Genomic DNA, 13516 nt, shown 5'->3' with positions numbered 1-13516 from the left:
TATTTGGTCGGGCCTAATGCTGCTCTACGAATGGTGAGGCCTGAACAAGTACAGACGATAGTAGATTGGGTTGCTGACAGTGGATCCAGTTCCTTCACATTGTCTCCCACCCAGTCTCCTGCTGAAAGACCACAGTTGGCGCCTGCAGCCGATGTTCATCAGTCTTTCACCTCACCCCCTTGCAAATCAGCCAAGCAGTCTGAGCCCCAAGTCATGCAGCAGTCTCTTCTGCTTTTTGATGACTCTGTTATCAGGGTTTCCGAGGGCCATCCACATAGCCCTGCCCCAGAAGTAGAAGATATTGAGTGCACCGATGCCCAACCACTTATTTTTCAAGATGAGCACATGGGAGGACCATCGCAGCACGTCTCGGATGATGACGAAACACAGGTGCCAACTGCTGGGGCTTTCGAAAGTGTGCAGACCGACAAGGAAGTCAGGGGTGAAGACTCAGTGGAAGATGTTGTGGAGGACGATGAGGTTCTCGACCCCACATGGAATCAAGGTCATGCGAGTGACCTGTGTAGTTCGGAGGAAGAGGCGGTGGTCGCACAGAGCCACCAGCACAGCAGAAGAGGGAGCAGGGTGCAAAAGCGGAGCGGTCGTCCTCTAGACAGTACGCCTCCTACTGCCCACCGCAGCAAGGGACCGAGCACACCAAAGCCAGCTCCAAGGAGTTCCCTGGCGTGGCAGTTCTTCAGACAATGTGCTGGCGACAAGACACGAGTGGTTTGCACGCTGTGCAATCAGAGCCTGAAGCGAGGCATAAACGTTCTCAACCTGAGCACAACCTGCATGACCAGGCATTTAAGTGCAAAGCACGAGATACAGTGGAGTAGACACCTCACAAACCAAGAAAGGTCTCTGGCTCCTCCTGCTTCCTCTTCTGCTGCAGTCTCGGCCTCTTCATCCACCTCTGGAGTGACAGTGCTACCTGCCACCCCGCAAACAGAGGATCTGCCAGCAATACCAACATCTGGGTCACCAAGCATCTCCACAATGTCCCACGGAAGCGTTCAGCTGTCCATATCCCAAACGCTGGAGAGGAAGTACCCCCCTACCCACCCGCGATCCCTAGCCCTGAATGCCAGCATTTCTAAATTACTTGCCTTTGAAATGCTGTCATTCCGTCTGGTGGAGACGGATAGTTTTAAGGGCCTTATGGCAGTGGCTGTCCCACAGTACGTCGTGCCCAGCCGCCACTACTTTTCAAGGCGAGCCATCCCTTCCCTTCATCTGTGGCAAGGTGCACCTGACTACGGATACGTGGACCAGTAAGCACGGTCAGGGCCGTTATATCTCCATAACAGCACACTGGGTAAATGCAGTGGCGGCTGGGCCTGAGGCGGATAGCAGTTTGGCGCATGTCCTTCCACCACTAAGGATTGCAGGGCGCTTCAGTTTGCCTCCTGTTGCTTCCTCCTCCTCTGCTTCCTCATCCTCTACCGGCTCCTCATCCGGTCAGCATAACACCTTCACCACCAACTTCAGCACAGCCAGGGGTAAACGACAGCAGGCAGTTTTAAAACTTATCTGTTTGGGGGACAAACCCCACACCGCGCAGGAGCTGTGGACGGGCCTTGAACAACAGACCGATGAGTGGTTTGTGCCAGTCAGCCTCAAGCCCGGCCTGGTGGTTTTGCGATAATGGGCGAAATCTCGTAGCAGCTCTGCCACTAGCCGGTTTGACGTACATCCCTTGCCTGGCCCATGTGCTGAATTTGGTGGTGCAGAGATTCCTTAAAAATTACCCCGACATGTCAGAGCTGCTGCATAAAGTGCGGGCCATCTGTGCGTGCTTTCGGCGTTCTCACCCTGCTGCTGCTCGCCTGTCAGCGCTGCAGCGTAACTTCGGCCTTCCCGCTCACCGCCTCATATGCGACGTGCCCACAAGGTGGAACTCCACCTTGCACATGCTGGCCAGACTGTGCGAGCAGCAGCAGGCGATAGTGGAGTTTCAGCTGCAGCACGCACGGGTGAGTCGCTCGGCGGAACAGCACCACTTCACCACCGATGACTGGGCCTCCATGCGAGACCTGTGTTCCTTGTTGCGCTGTTTCGAGTACTACACCAACATGGCCAGTGCCGATAACGCCATTCTCAGCGTTACTATCCCACTTCTATGCCTCCTTGAAAAAACGCAGATGGCGATGATGGAAAAGGATGTGGCACAGGAGGAGGAGGAGAAAGAGGGATAATTTCGTAGGGTGTCCGGCCAGTCATTCCCAAGTGGCTCCGAGGGTGGGTTCCTGCACCCACAAACCCAAGGTACACAATTGTCCAGCCAGGGCACAGTTCTGGAGGAGGTGGAGGACGAGGAGATGCAGGAGGAGGAACCATGTTCACAGCAGGGTGGCACCCAGACCAGCTCATGGCCATCACTGGTGCGTGGATGGGGGGATACAGAGGACACAGACGATACACCTCCCACAGAGGACAGCTTTTCGTTGCCTCTGGGCAGCCTGGCACACATGAGCGATTACATGCTGCAGTGTCTCCGCAATGACTGCCGAGTTGCCCACATTCTAACTTGTGCTGATTACTGGTTGGCCACGCTGCTGGATCCCCGTTACAAGGACAACATACCATCCTTAATTCCGTCACTGGAGCGTGATTGTAAGATACGCAAATACAAGCGCACGCTGGTAGACGCGCTGCTGGTGGCATTCCCACCTGACAGCGGTGGCACAGTGGAAGAGGTCGCCAACGCAGCTGGGGCACCGCCAGCACCTCAGAAGGCAAGGTTAGCATGGCCGAAATGTGGAAAAGCTTTGTCAGCACGCCACAACAACCAGCACTACCAGCTGATATGGAGCATGTTAGCAGGAGGCAGCATTTCACCAACATGGTGAAGCAGTATGTGTGCACACGCCTATACGTACTGAATGACGGGTCTGCCCCCTTCAACTTCTGGGTCTCCAAATTGGGCACATGGCCCGAGCTTGCCCTTTACGCCTTGGAGGTGCTGGCCTGCCCTGCAGCCAGTGTATTATCTGAATGTGTGTTTAGCACGGCAGGGGGCGTCATCATAGTCAAGCGCAGCCGCCTGTCCACAGCCAACGTGGACAAACTCACGTTCATTAAAATGAACCAGGCATGGATCCCTCAAGACTTGTCTGTACCTTGTGCAGAATAGACATGTACACTGCGTGCAGAATTATTAGGCAAATTAGTATTTTGACCACATCATCCTCTTTATGCATGTTGTCTTACTCCAAGCTGTATAGGCTCGAAAGCCTACTACCAATTAAGCATATTAGGTGATGTGTATCTCTGTAATGAGAAGGGGTGTGGTCTAATGACATCAACACCCTATATTAGGTGTGCATAATTATTAGGCAACTTCCTTTCCTTTGGCAAAATGGGTCAAAAGAAGGACTTGACAGGCTCAGAAAAGTCAAAAATAGTGAGATATCTTGCAGAGGGATGCAGCACTCTTAAAATTGCAAAGCTTCTGAAGCGTGATCATCGAACAATCAAGCGTTTCATTCAAAATAGTCAACAGGGTCGCAAGAAGCGTGTGGAAAAACCAAGGCGCAAAATAACTGCCCATGAACTGAGAAAAGTCAAGCGTGCAGCTGCCAAGATGCCACTTGCCACCAGTTTGGCCATATGTCAGAGCTGCAACATCACTGGAGTGCCCAAAAGCACAAGGTGTGCAATACTCACAGACATGGCCAAGGTAAGAAAGGCTGAAAGACGACCACCACTGAACAAGACACACAAGCTGAAACGTCAAGACTGGGCCAAGAAATATCTCAAGACTGATTTTTCTAAGGTTTTATGGACTGATGAAATGAGAGTGAGTCTTGATGGGCCAGATGGATGGGCCCGTGGCTGGATTGGTAAAGGGCAGAGAGCTCCAGTCCGACTCAGACGCCAGCAAGGTGGAGGTGGAGTACTGGTTTGGGCTGGTATCATCAAAGATGAGCTTGTGGGGCCTTTTCGGGTTGAGGATGGAGTCAAGCTCAACTCCCAGTCCTACTGCCAGTTTCTGGAAGACACCTTCTTCAAGCAGTGGTACAGGAAGAAGTCTGCATCCTTCAAGAAAAACATGATTTTCATGCAGGACAATGCTCCATCACACGCGTCCAAGTACTCCACAGCGTGGCTGGCAAGAAAGGGTATAAAAGAAGAAAATCTAATGACATGGCCTCCTTGTTCACCTGATCTGAACCCCATTGAGAACCTGTGGTCCATCATCAAATGTGAGATTTACAAGGAGGGAAAACAGTAGACCTCTCTGAACAGTGTCTGGGAGGCTGTGGTTGCTGCTGCACGCAATGTTGATGGTGAACAGATCAAAACACTGACAGAATCCATGGATGGCAGGCTTTTGAGTGTCCTTGCAAAGAAAGGTGGCTATATTGGTCACTGATTTGTTTTTGAATGTCAGAAATGTATATTTGTGAATGTTGAGATGTTATATTGGTTTCACTGGTAAAAATAAATAATTGAAATTGGTATATATTTGTTTTTTGTTAAGTTGCCTAATAATTATGCACAGTAATAGTCACCTGCACACACAGATATCCCGCTAAAATAGCTAAAACTAAAAACAAACTAAAAACTACTTCCAAAAATATTCAGCTTTGATATTAATGAGTTTTTTGGGTTCATTGAGAACATGGTTGTTGTTCAATAATAAAATTAATCCTCAAAAATACAACTTGCCTAATAATTCTGCACTCCCTGTATACCACCATCAAACATACATTCTTGTACTCAAGTCAAGTGCAATGATTCTTTGTTTTCTTTTTTTTATTTGTACCAATATTTTGGGGGCTACCTACCCCAATAAAAAAAAAATATATATATTGTTGGCTACCTCCTCCTCGTCCATTGCTGCCTCCACCTACAACACCACATTCACCGCCTCCTCAACCTCCGACTCCATATCCACCTCCTTCTCTGAGTTGCAGATTAATAACTTGTAATTTTTAGTTATTTTATTTTATTTTAAGTTATTTCCCTATCCACATTTGTTTGCAGAGCAGTTGCCATGCCCTTAAGCATATTTTACTGCCTTTTACATCCCTCTAGCCTTTCCAAGGACTATTTTAGAGCCATTTTAATGCAAAAAAGGGCCAATTTTATTGCCTTAAATGGAAAAAAATCTTATTTTCAATTGTCGGGTGACATTTTACCATTTTTGGCGTATACAAACCCCTGCTGTGCCTGGGTGACAGGGGCCTAAATCTCTTAAAATCCTCTGTTCTATTGCTGGGTGACATAAACCCCCTTTTGCCGTGAATGAACCCCTGCTGTGCCTGGGTGACAGGGGCCTAAATCTCTCAAAATCCTCTGTTCTATTGCTGGGTGACATGAACCCCCTTTTGCCGTGAATGAACCCCTGCTGTGCCTGGGTGACAGGGGCCTAAATCTCTCAAAATCCTCTGTTCTATTGCTGGGTGACATGAACCCCCTTTTGCCGTGAATGAACCCCTGCTCTGCATTGCTGACAGGGAACTAAATTTAGTGAAAACATCTGTTACTGATCGGAAGATGCGCGACTACAAGCGCACGCTGCTGATGGCATTCCCACCTGACAGCGGGGGCACAGTGGAAGCACAAGGCGAAGGCAGAGGAGGAGGAAGAGGTCGCCAACGCAGCTGGGGCACCGCCAGCACCTGAGAAGGCAGGGTTAGCATGGCCAAAATGTGGAAAAGCTTTGTCAGCCTTGGAGGTGCTGACCTGCCCTGCAGCCAGTGTATAGTGTGAACGTGTGTTTAGCACGGCAGAGAGCATTATCACAGGCCACAGCCGATGTGGACAAGCTTACGTTTATTAAAATGAACCAGGCATGGATCTCACAGGACTTGTCCGTACCTTGTGCAGAATAGACATTTATACCAGCCTCAACCATCCATTCTTGTGCTCAAGTGCACTTATTCTTTGTTTTATTTTGTTATATGTCCCAATATTTTGGGGGATACCCCAATTTAAAAATAAAAAATAACACAAATCAGTGTTGGCTACCTATTCCTCCTTCACCGCCGCTTCCACCTACACCACCACGTCAACCTACACCACCACATCCACCCATCCACCGCCTCCTCAACCTCCTACTCCTAGATCCAGATTGTTATTTTTAATTTTTCAGTATTTTGTTATTTTAAGTCATTTCCCTATCCACATTTGTTTGCAGAACAGTTGCCATGCTCTTAAGCACATTTTGATGCCTTTTTCAGCCCTCTAGCCCTTTCCAGGACTATTTTAGTGCCCAAAAGTTCGGGTCCCCATTGACTTCAATGGGGTTCGGGGTTAAGTTCGGGTCCCGAACCCAAACTTTTTTTTCAAGTTCGGTCGAACCCGAACATCCAGGTGTCCGCTCAACTCTAGTAATAACCCAAAAACTGTGTAATTTTTTGTAAGGCTGGATTGATTGATTTGTGCTTTTATTCAATATCACATTAACACATAAGATGTGCTGCATTGTTTTATCTTCTGTAACCATCGTGGATTTGGAAGAAAACCAGCACAGAACCCAACTTCATTCATGTAGTCACTTTTATTAATAATACTTAGCCCAGGTTAAACAGAATAAATTTTTTGAGCCAATTTGTGAAAGGCACATCGACGGCCCTAGTTTCCTCTATGGCTTCACCTAATAATATAAGAAGCTACAACGTGATACAAAACAATAATAGTAAGAACAGGTTATATTTATTATCACGTCCCAAAAATGACATCGGACCTTATTTTTAAAGTGCAAAAGAATAGCTAGAAGTGGTGACATGGTAGGATGGGAACATTTTACCAGGACTCAGCACTCCTAGTTTTTGGAAGAGCAAACATCTCCCAACTTTCTAGCACTTTAGGACCAGCCCTTATCCTATAATAAATTGTAATAATAATAAAAATAAAAGTTTTAAGGAGCACAAATCAGCAGGATCAACCCTATTAAACCAGGATTAGATTAGATAAACATGGCTGCTTTTTTCCACCCTTGTCTATGGGCTGTGCCTAGTAATGTAGCCTAGCTTCAGTAAAGTGAATGTAACTCCACACAGGACCTCTGGATAGGGGTGGTATTGTTTTTCAGCCTTATTTTTAAATCCTGGACAACCCCTTTAAGGCGATAGACCAGGCATTGTGCGGTTATATTAGCTAATTTTTACACTCTTAGCCCTCATCCACACGGCCGTTGTTTTGGTCTGCATCCGAGCCGCCATTCACTTCAATGGGGCCGCAAAAGATGCGGACAGCACTCCTCGTGCTGTCTGCATCCGTTGCTCCGTTCCGTGGCCCTGCAAAAAAAATATAACATGTCCTATTCTTGTCCGCAAAGAATTGGCAGTTATATGTAAAGGCTGTCCGTGCCGTTCTGTAAATTGAGGAATGCGCACGGACGCCATCCGTGTTTTGCGGATCCACGATTTGCGGACTGCAAAACACCACGGTCGTGTGCATGCGGCCTTATACTCCTTTTCTATTTCCCAATTCTCCCCACTTAACCTATACCCAATTTTAAGGTGAGGTGAAATCGTTATTGCACAATATAATTATAATAATAATAATAATAATAGGGAGCAGGGCTAGATGTCCTGCACACGAACCGAGAGTTGAACACTTGCGCACTAGAGAGCCAGAGAAAGGATCTGGAAGAACCAGGGCTCCCCCTGAAGAAACAGGAGAGCAGCACAACCGGAAGGCGTCTGTTGGTAATGGCCTAGCACTCTGCATATAGAAGGATGCTCCAGGCGGAGGATCTATAAGACGACAGACCCAACAAGAAAAATTAGACCATGAGGGAACCTGGCAGTAGACAAAATGCCTGGGAAAAGGACAGGATCAGTCCTGAACCAGGGAAAAAAACTTCCTAGAGACAAACTAAAGGAAGACCCTGTGGACCACACCTCGGCAAAAGGAAGGCGATTCCATAAGGCCTGGAAGCAAAGGAAACCGACCAGTAAGAGGACCCACAAGGACTAAACTCTAAATTGTCTCAGACCAAAAACATGGGTTGTCCGTGGTAAACACCATGTGAAGGCCAGGGTAGACAGAAAACAAGGAAGCACTGGAGGCTGAGCAATTGAGAGAAAGAATAGCAAAGACTCACCATGGGAAGAGACGCAAACCTTCTTCCACTGCAAGGCAGGTGGGAAAAGAGAAACACCCTATGAGAAAGTGGAAACCCCATCCTGCCAGAGAAAGCAGCCAACCTGTGGGGGAGAAGGGGGTCCTTGGAAATGGCCAGGAGAAGGGAACGTAAAGACATGGTCCCCACACAAACAATTGAGCCTCAGAAAAACTGGAACAAAATAGCACTGTGAAATCCCTGGCCACATGAAGTCTCAGAAAAAAAAGGAACCAGTCACAGGCCCTGGTAATACAAGTGTGGACACACTCTACTGAGAGATATTGGAGTAGAGGAGAAAGGACTCCAAACAGCCTAAGGTGGAACAGTTCTCAAATCGAGGGAAAGCTCCATCCCAGGTTCCAGGACCTGAACCTGGGGAGACGGGAAAATAGGTTAGAATCTCAAGAGGGAAACAAGACTATGGGGGAAAAGAACCAAACTGGGCCCAAAGAAGCAGCTGTCATACAGAGCATGTGCGGTCAGAGATGCCATGAGTAACTTCCCCAGAGGGAACCGGCCACCTAGATGGTCTAAGAATCATTGGGGCAGAGACTCCAAGCAGGATTACCCAGTCAGAGGCTCAAGTAGGGTCCACAGAACTGGACCAAATGAGGACAATAGCCAGATTATCAAAGGAAAAATGAAATGTAGCAACCATAGGGAAAAAAACATCAGCCATGCTGAACCAACCATTCTAAGTGTAGTGACTAGCATACTGCATAACACTGCCCAGGAAGGGGCAAGTACAGCACCCTTGATTTTGTAACAGAATCGCCAGACATCCATATGTCATAAAATAATGCGTAATTCGCCAGGGGAAGCCGGGAGAGACTACACTGACATGTAGAAACCAGCTACCAGCAGAGCACAATGAAACCCCCAAGGAAGGGGGAAGAAACTGACAGGTGCAGACAACGGCAAGGCCCAAGCGAACAGCACTTCTGTCATGTACTGTAGCACACTAATCAGAGAACATAAGGGAGTACCAAGAACATCCGGACCATGGAAAAACTACGGAACTATGTCCGATACCAGAGCGAGCAGCGGAAAATTCCACCCACCAAGTAGGTGTGTGGCGCTCACTAGTCCTGTCACAGCCATATCAGAGAGGACATCCAGCGATGACCCGAAAACTGCAGTAGCGGCTGGTGATCACAATGCTGCGTATCCCTGCAGGATAGAGCAGTGGTGATCCAGGTACTTTGCCAGGACTGGCCATGTAACTCTGTAAAAACAAAGCAGAGAGGCAGTAACAACAACGCAAGTACTCCATACATGAAATGGGGTAATGCGGCTGTGCGGAATACAGTAGTACTTTATAGGGTTGACAAAGAACAAACCTAGCATGATAGCCAACAACCTGCCCATGGCAGAGGGAGTGTGGTTGTCTGGTGCATAACAGGACTGAGAAGTCCTGTTAAGTAATGCGTCAAACAATAAAGTAAAAATTTTGCCAAGTACAGGGGCAATGAGAAGACTTGGTGCACTCAGAGGGCCTGTTCAGGACGCACTGCACTGGATGTCAAATCTGAACAGGCCAGCCATATACTGGATCTAACAATTGTAACTCTACTCCGCCCAAGAAAGGGGTGGGGGGGGGGGACATATGGTTACCAGGTACATACTACAACCAGGATGGTTTGTCGAATACAGCGCCTTGAGATAGTACAAGTACACCCCCTTGAGATGGTACAAGTACACCGCCGAGGACGACGGTAATGGGGTGCCAGTTGCATACTAGAACCAGAAAAGAGTGATGAATACAGTGTCTGGTAATGGTACCATCACTCCGCATAAAAGAGGGGCCACATGATTGCCTAGCACACATTAGAGCCAGGAAAGGGCAATGCAGGAGCCGTATGAGCCACAGACTGTACCAATAGGGCACAGCACTTGGAGATACTACAAATACTCCGCCTGAGAATAGGAGTAATCTGGCTGCATGATGCACAATATAATGAGAGTGCAGATGTGGCTACAGCATCTGGAAATGGTATAGGTACTCCGCTTGATAAAGGAGTAGTATGACTGCGTGATGCACTCTAGAACCAGACAGGTGTGATGGCTACAGCATTTGGAGATGGTACAGGTACTCTACCTAATAAAGGAGCAATACGGCTGTGTAGTGCAGACTAAAACCAGACAGGTGTTATGACTACAGCATCTGGAGTTGGTACAGGTACTCCACCTAAGAAAGGAGCAATGTGGCTGCATGGTGCACACTAGAACCAGACAGGTATAATGGCTACAGCCTCTGGAGATGGTACAGGTACTCCACCCAATAATGGAGTAATATGGGGCGCATTAGAACCAGACAGGTGAAATGGCTATAGCAACTGAAGATGGTACAGGTACTCCGCTTAATAAGGGAGTAATATGGTTGTGTGGTGCACACTAGCACCAGGATGGTGTATTGGCTACAGCGTCTGGAGAATACTGTGGCCTGGAACACTCTCCGACTAGGAGGGTGTGTTGAATATAGCCCCTGGTAATAGTGAAATTACTCCAGCTGAAAAAGAGATACATTGGAACCAGGAAAGTCTGCCGGATACAGCATTTGGCAGTGTTACAAGTACCCCCCTATGAAGGGGAAGGCGTACATACCTGGGACACCACATAGGTGTGCCGGCGTGCTAAACATGGTGGCGGGTAAAGCACCACCTACTGAAGAGGCGGCAAGCTGACTTACCTGTGTGGATAATTACCTGTGCAACCAGGGGAGTGCCATCTGAAAATCCACTAAAGGGGATACCAACCCTGGAGAGGAGAGGTTCCTCAGTGGACATTTGTCTTTGACCACCCAGAGAGATTCTTTATGGCGGAAGATCGCCTGATGCTCTGTTCCGAGTCAGAATCGGTGCAGAGGAATCCCCCGATGAGGAAGAAGAAACCTAAGGTGTTTCCCTCAGTGCTAGTCTCGTCCTGAGAGGAAACCAGGATGCAGAGGATGAGCGGGACCTATGAGGGGAGACCCTAGGCTGCTATTGAACTCTGCCCCCTGATATGGACTGTGGCAGGATGCAAAGGACTCCCGGGGGTGATTCTGCCGTATGAGGGCAGGAAAGAGCGCCATAATATCATCATAGCTGAGAATGGGCGCAGGCTACGGTGGAGGTGAGGGACCCACGTGGGGAGGTGACCCCTGAACAGAGTTTAGGGTAACCCGACTGAGCCCAGGATCCAGTCACCGCATGCAGGCCAGCCAGGCCAATAGCACAGAAACCCCCAGCCACCGCAGGAGCAGATGCAACCCAGGGGGAGGGATGGAGGTCAAGGGTACCTGCCACAACAAGAACCACCGAACAGCGGCCCAAGATACTACGTCCCACCAATGACGCTACATGTGGGCGGGGGGCGCTGTGAAGATGGGGAAAGCACCCTCTGGGAAGAAGAGAGACCTCTAGTAGGTCATGAGGGAGGCAACACCCCTAGAATAAAAACAGGAAGCCAGAAAAAAATGCAGGAAAGAGTTTGGCCTATTCCCGGCAGAAGTCAGAAGCTAGAGTAGATAGTGTAGCCAAAAGTGAGGCACCCCCGGCGGACTTATGCTGCAGGGTGCTGGGAAGCGGAAACAAGATCCAAAAGGGTAGACACGGAAAGGGGGTCAAAGCGACCCCCATTGGTGAGAAAGATGACCCAATAGAACCCCTGGATGGCAGGGAAAAAAACAGAAAACAGATGTGGCCTTGTCACAGCCGGAGTCGGGGACTAAAGTAGATGCAGCAGCCGAAAATGATGTACCCTAAGCGGGCGGACACCGTGGGACCTGGGGAGGGGAGGAAGGAATGCCCTGAGGGGGGAGGGAAGGGGGGGGTCTTAGTGACCCCCATATATAGAGAAAATGAGCCACACAGATATCCTGGATGCCAGGAAAAAGGCGGGAACTGGCGCGGCCTAGTCCAGGCACAAGCTGGGGACTAGAGTAATTAGGAGGCCGAGGAAGGGAAGGACAGCCAGGCGGAAGGGGACCCCGATGGAGTATGGATAGATGGGAGGGAAGGAGTCCCTAACTAGAGTAGGGAGCATACTCACCATCTGGCGTCTTCGGGCACCGCAGGGTCACCCCTTCAGTAAACTCGTACAAGAGTGGGATTACCGGTATTCCACTGCGGATGCAGTAATGGGGGACTGTGTGACCGGCAAGGTACCGAGGTACACGCCCGCAGGGGGTGCTACTAAAGTGGACTTTCACGATGAAGACCCCCTGCTGCAGGATAAAACCTGCACCTGTAAAGTGAAGAGAAAAAAAAAATAAGTAGCAGCAAGAACTGCAGGAGAAGAGCAGGTCGTGTGTGCCTCCTACGGACACTAGACTAAAACTGATTAGCCTAGTGTCTGTGGAGAGGGTATAGCCCACCTGGGCAGAGCCAACCTTTTTCATATCTAGTGTCGCCTCATTGTGGTAGCTGGGCGTATACCCATGGTGCTGTGTCCCCAATGACATTAACGAGAAAACTACATTTTCACCATTGTTTGTTGTCACTTGCTGTTTCTGCAGCTGTTTGACATTCAATGTGCTTTCTACTACAGTAACCAAATCCTTATCCTGTATCCGAATACATCAATTGTATCCTTTTATGGATCGAAGGACCTCTGCATTAAAGTGGTTATCCCATGACTAATGCAAAAAATGAGAGATCATATAGTACATGACAATTCCTTTGTAACAAAGCTAGAACCAGCCCTGTACCTCACATGGATCCAGAGATCTCCTCATTCATTGTTCTGCTGGATTTATATCAACCTGGCAGCTGAAGGGGCGGGTCTTTTCTGCTGCAGCACAGGGGGCGTGTCCATGCTCTACCTATCACAGCTCAGGAGGCAGTTGAAGGATGAAACTGAGCATGTGCGGCCTTCTCAGTGACCAGGTCAAAGAAATAAGAAAGAAAAAAACAGCAGGTGGCGCTATACAGATACATTTTATTGAATAACTCAGTGACTATACAAAATTTTTAATTACATGTAATTACAAAAATAATTCAGATCCAGGTGTTGGTAGAATACACTGTAGAATATTTTTCGTGGGACAACCCTTTAGGGGTCATTCACACGACGTTTTCAGAACCAATTGAAGTCTATGGGGCTATTCACGTGGCCGTTTTTTTTTTTAATGGTCACTGAATAGAAGCCATCAAAAAATAGGACATGTCCTGTTTTTGTCCATTTTGACAGCTAGATAAACCCCACTGAAATCAATTGGACCACATTTAACAGCCATTTAAACGAGACTGCACCAGTCTAACAACTATTACAAATGTATGCAAAGCCATTAAGAATAGATAAATGGCCAGAAAATGGATGCACAGACTGATGCAAAACAGCCATGAAAAACTGACAATTGTATGAACGTACCCTTAGTCTAGGTTCACACTTAGTTTCATGGTGGGGTTTTAAGACCACACTCTGACTGTAGAGTACAAACCACAGCAAAAC

Source organism: Bufo bufo, chromosome 3 (assembly GCF_905171765.1).
Source record: "Bufo bufo chromosome 3, aBufBuf1.1, whole genome shotgun sequence".
Classification (NCBI taxonomy): domain Eukaryota; kingdom Metazoa; phylum Chordata; class Amphibia; order Anura; family Bufonidae; genus Bufo; species Bufo bufo.
The sequence above is the reverse complement of the archived record's forward strand: the minus strand, read 5'-3'. Positions refer to the sequence as shown.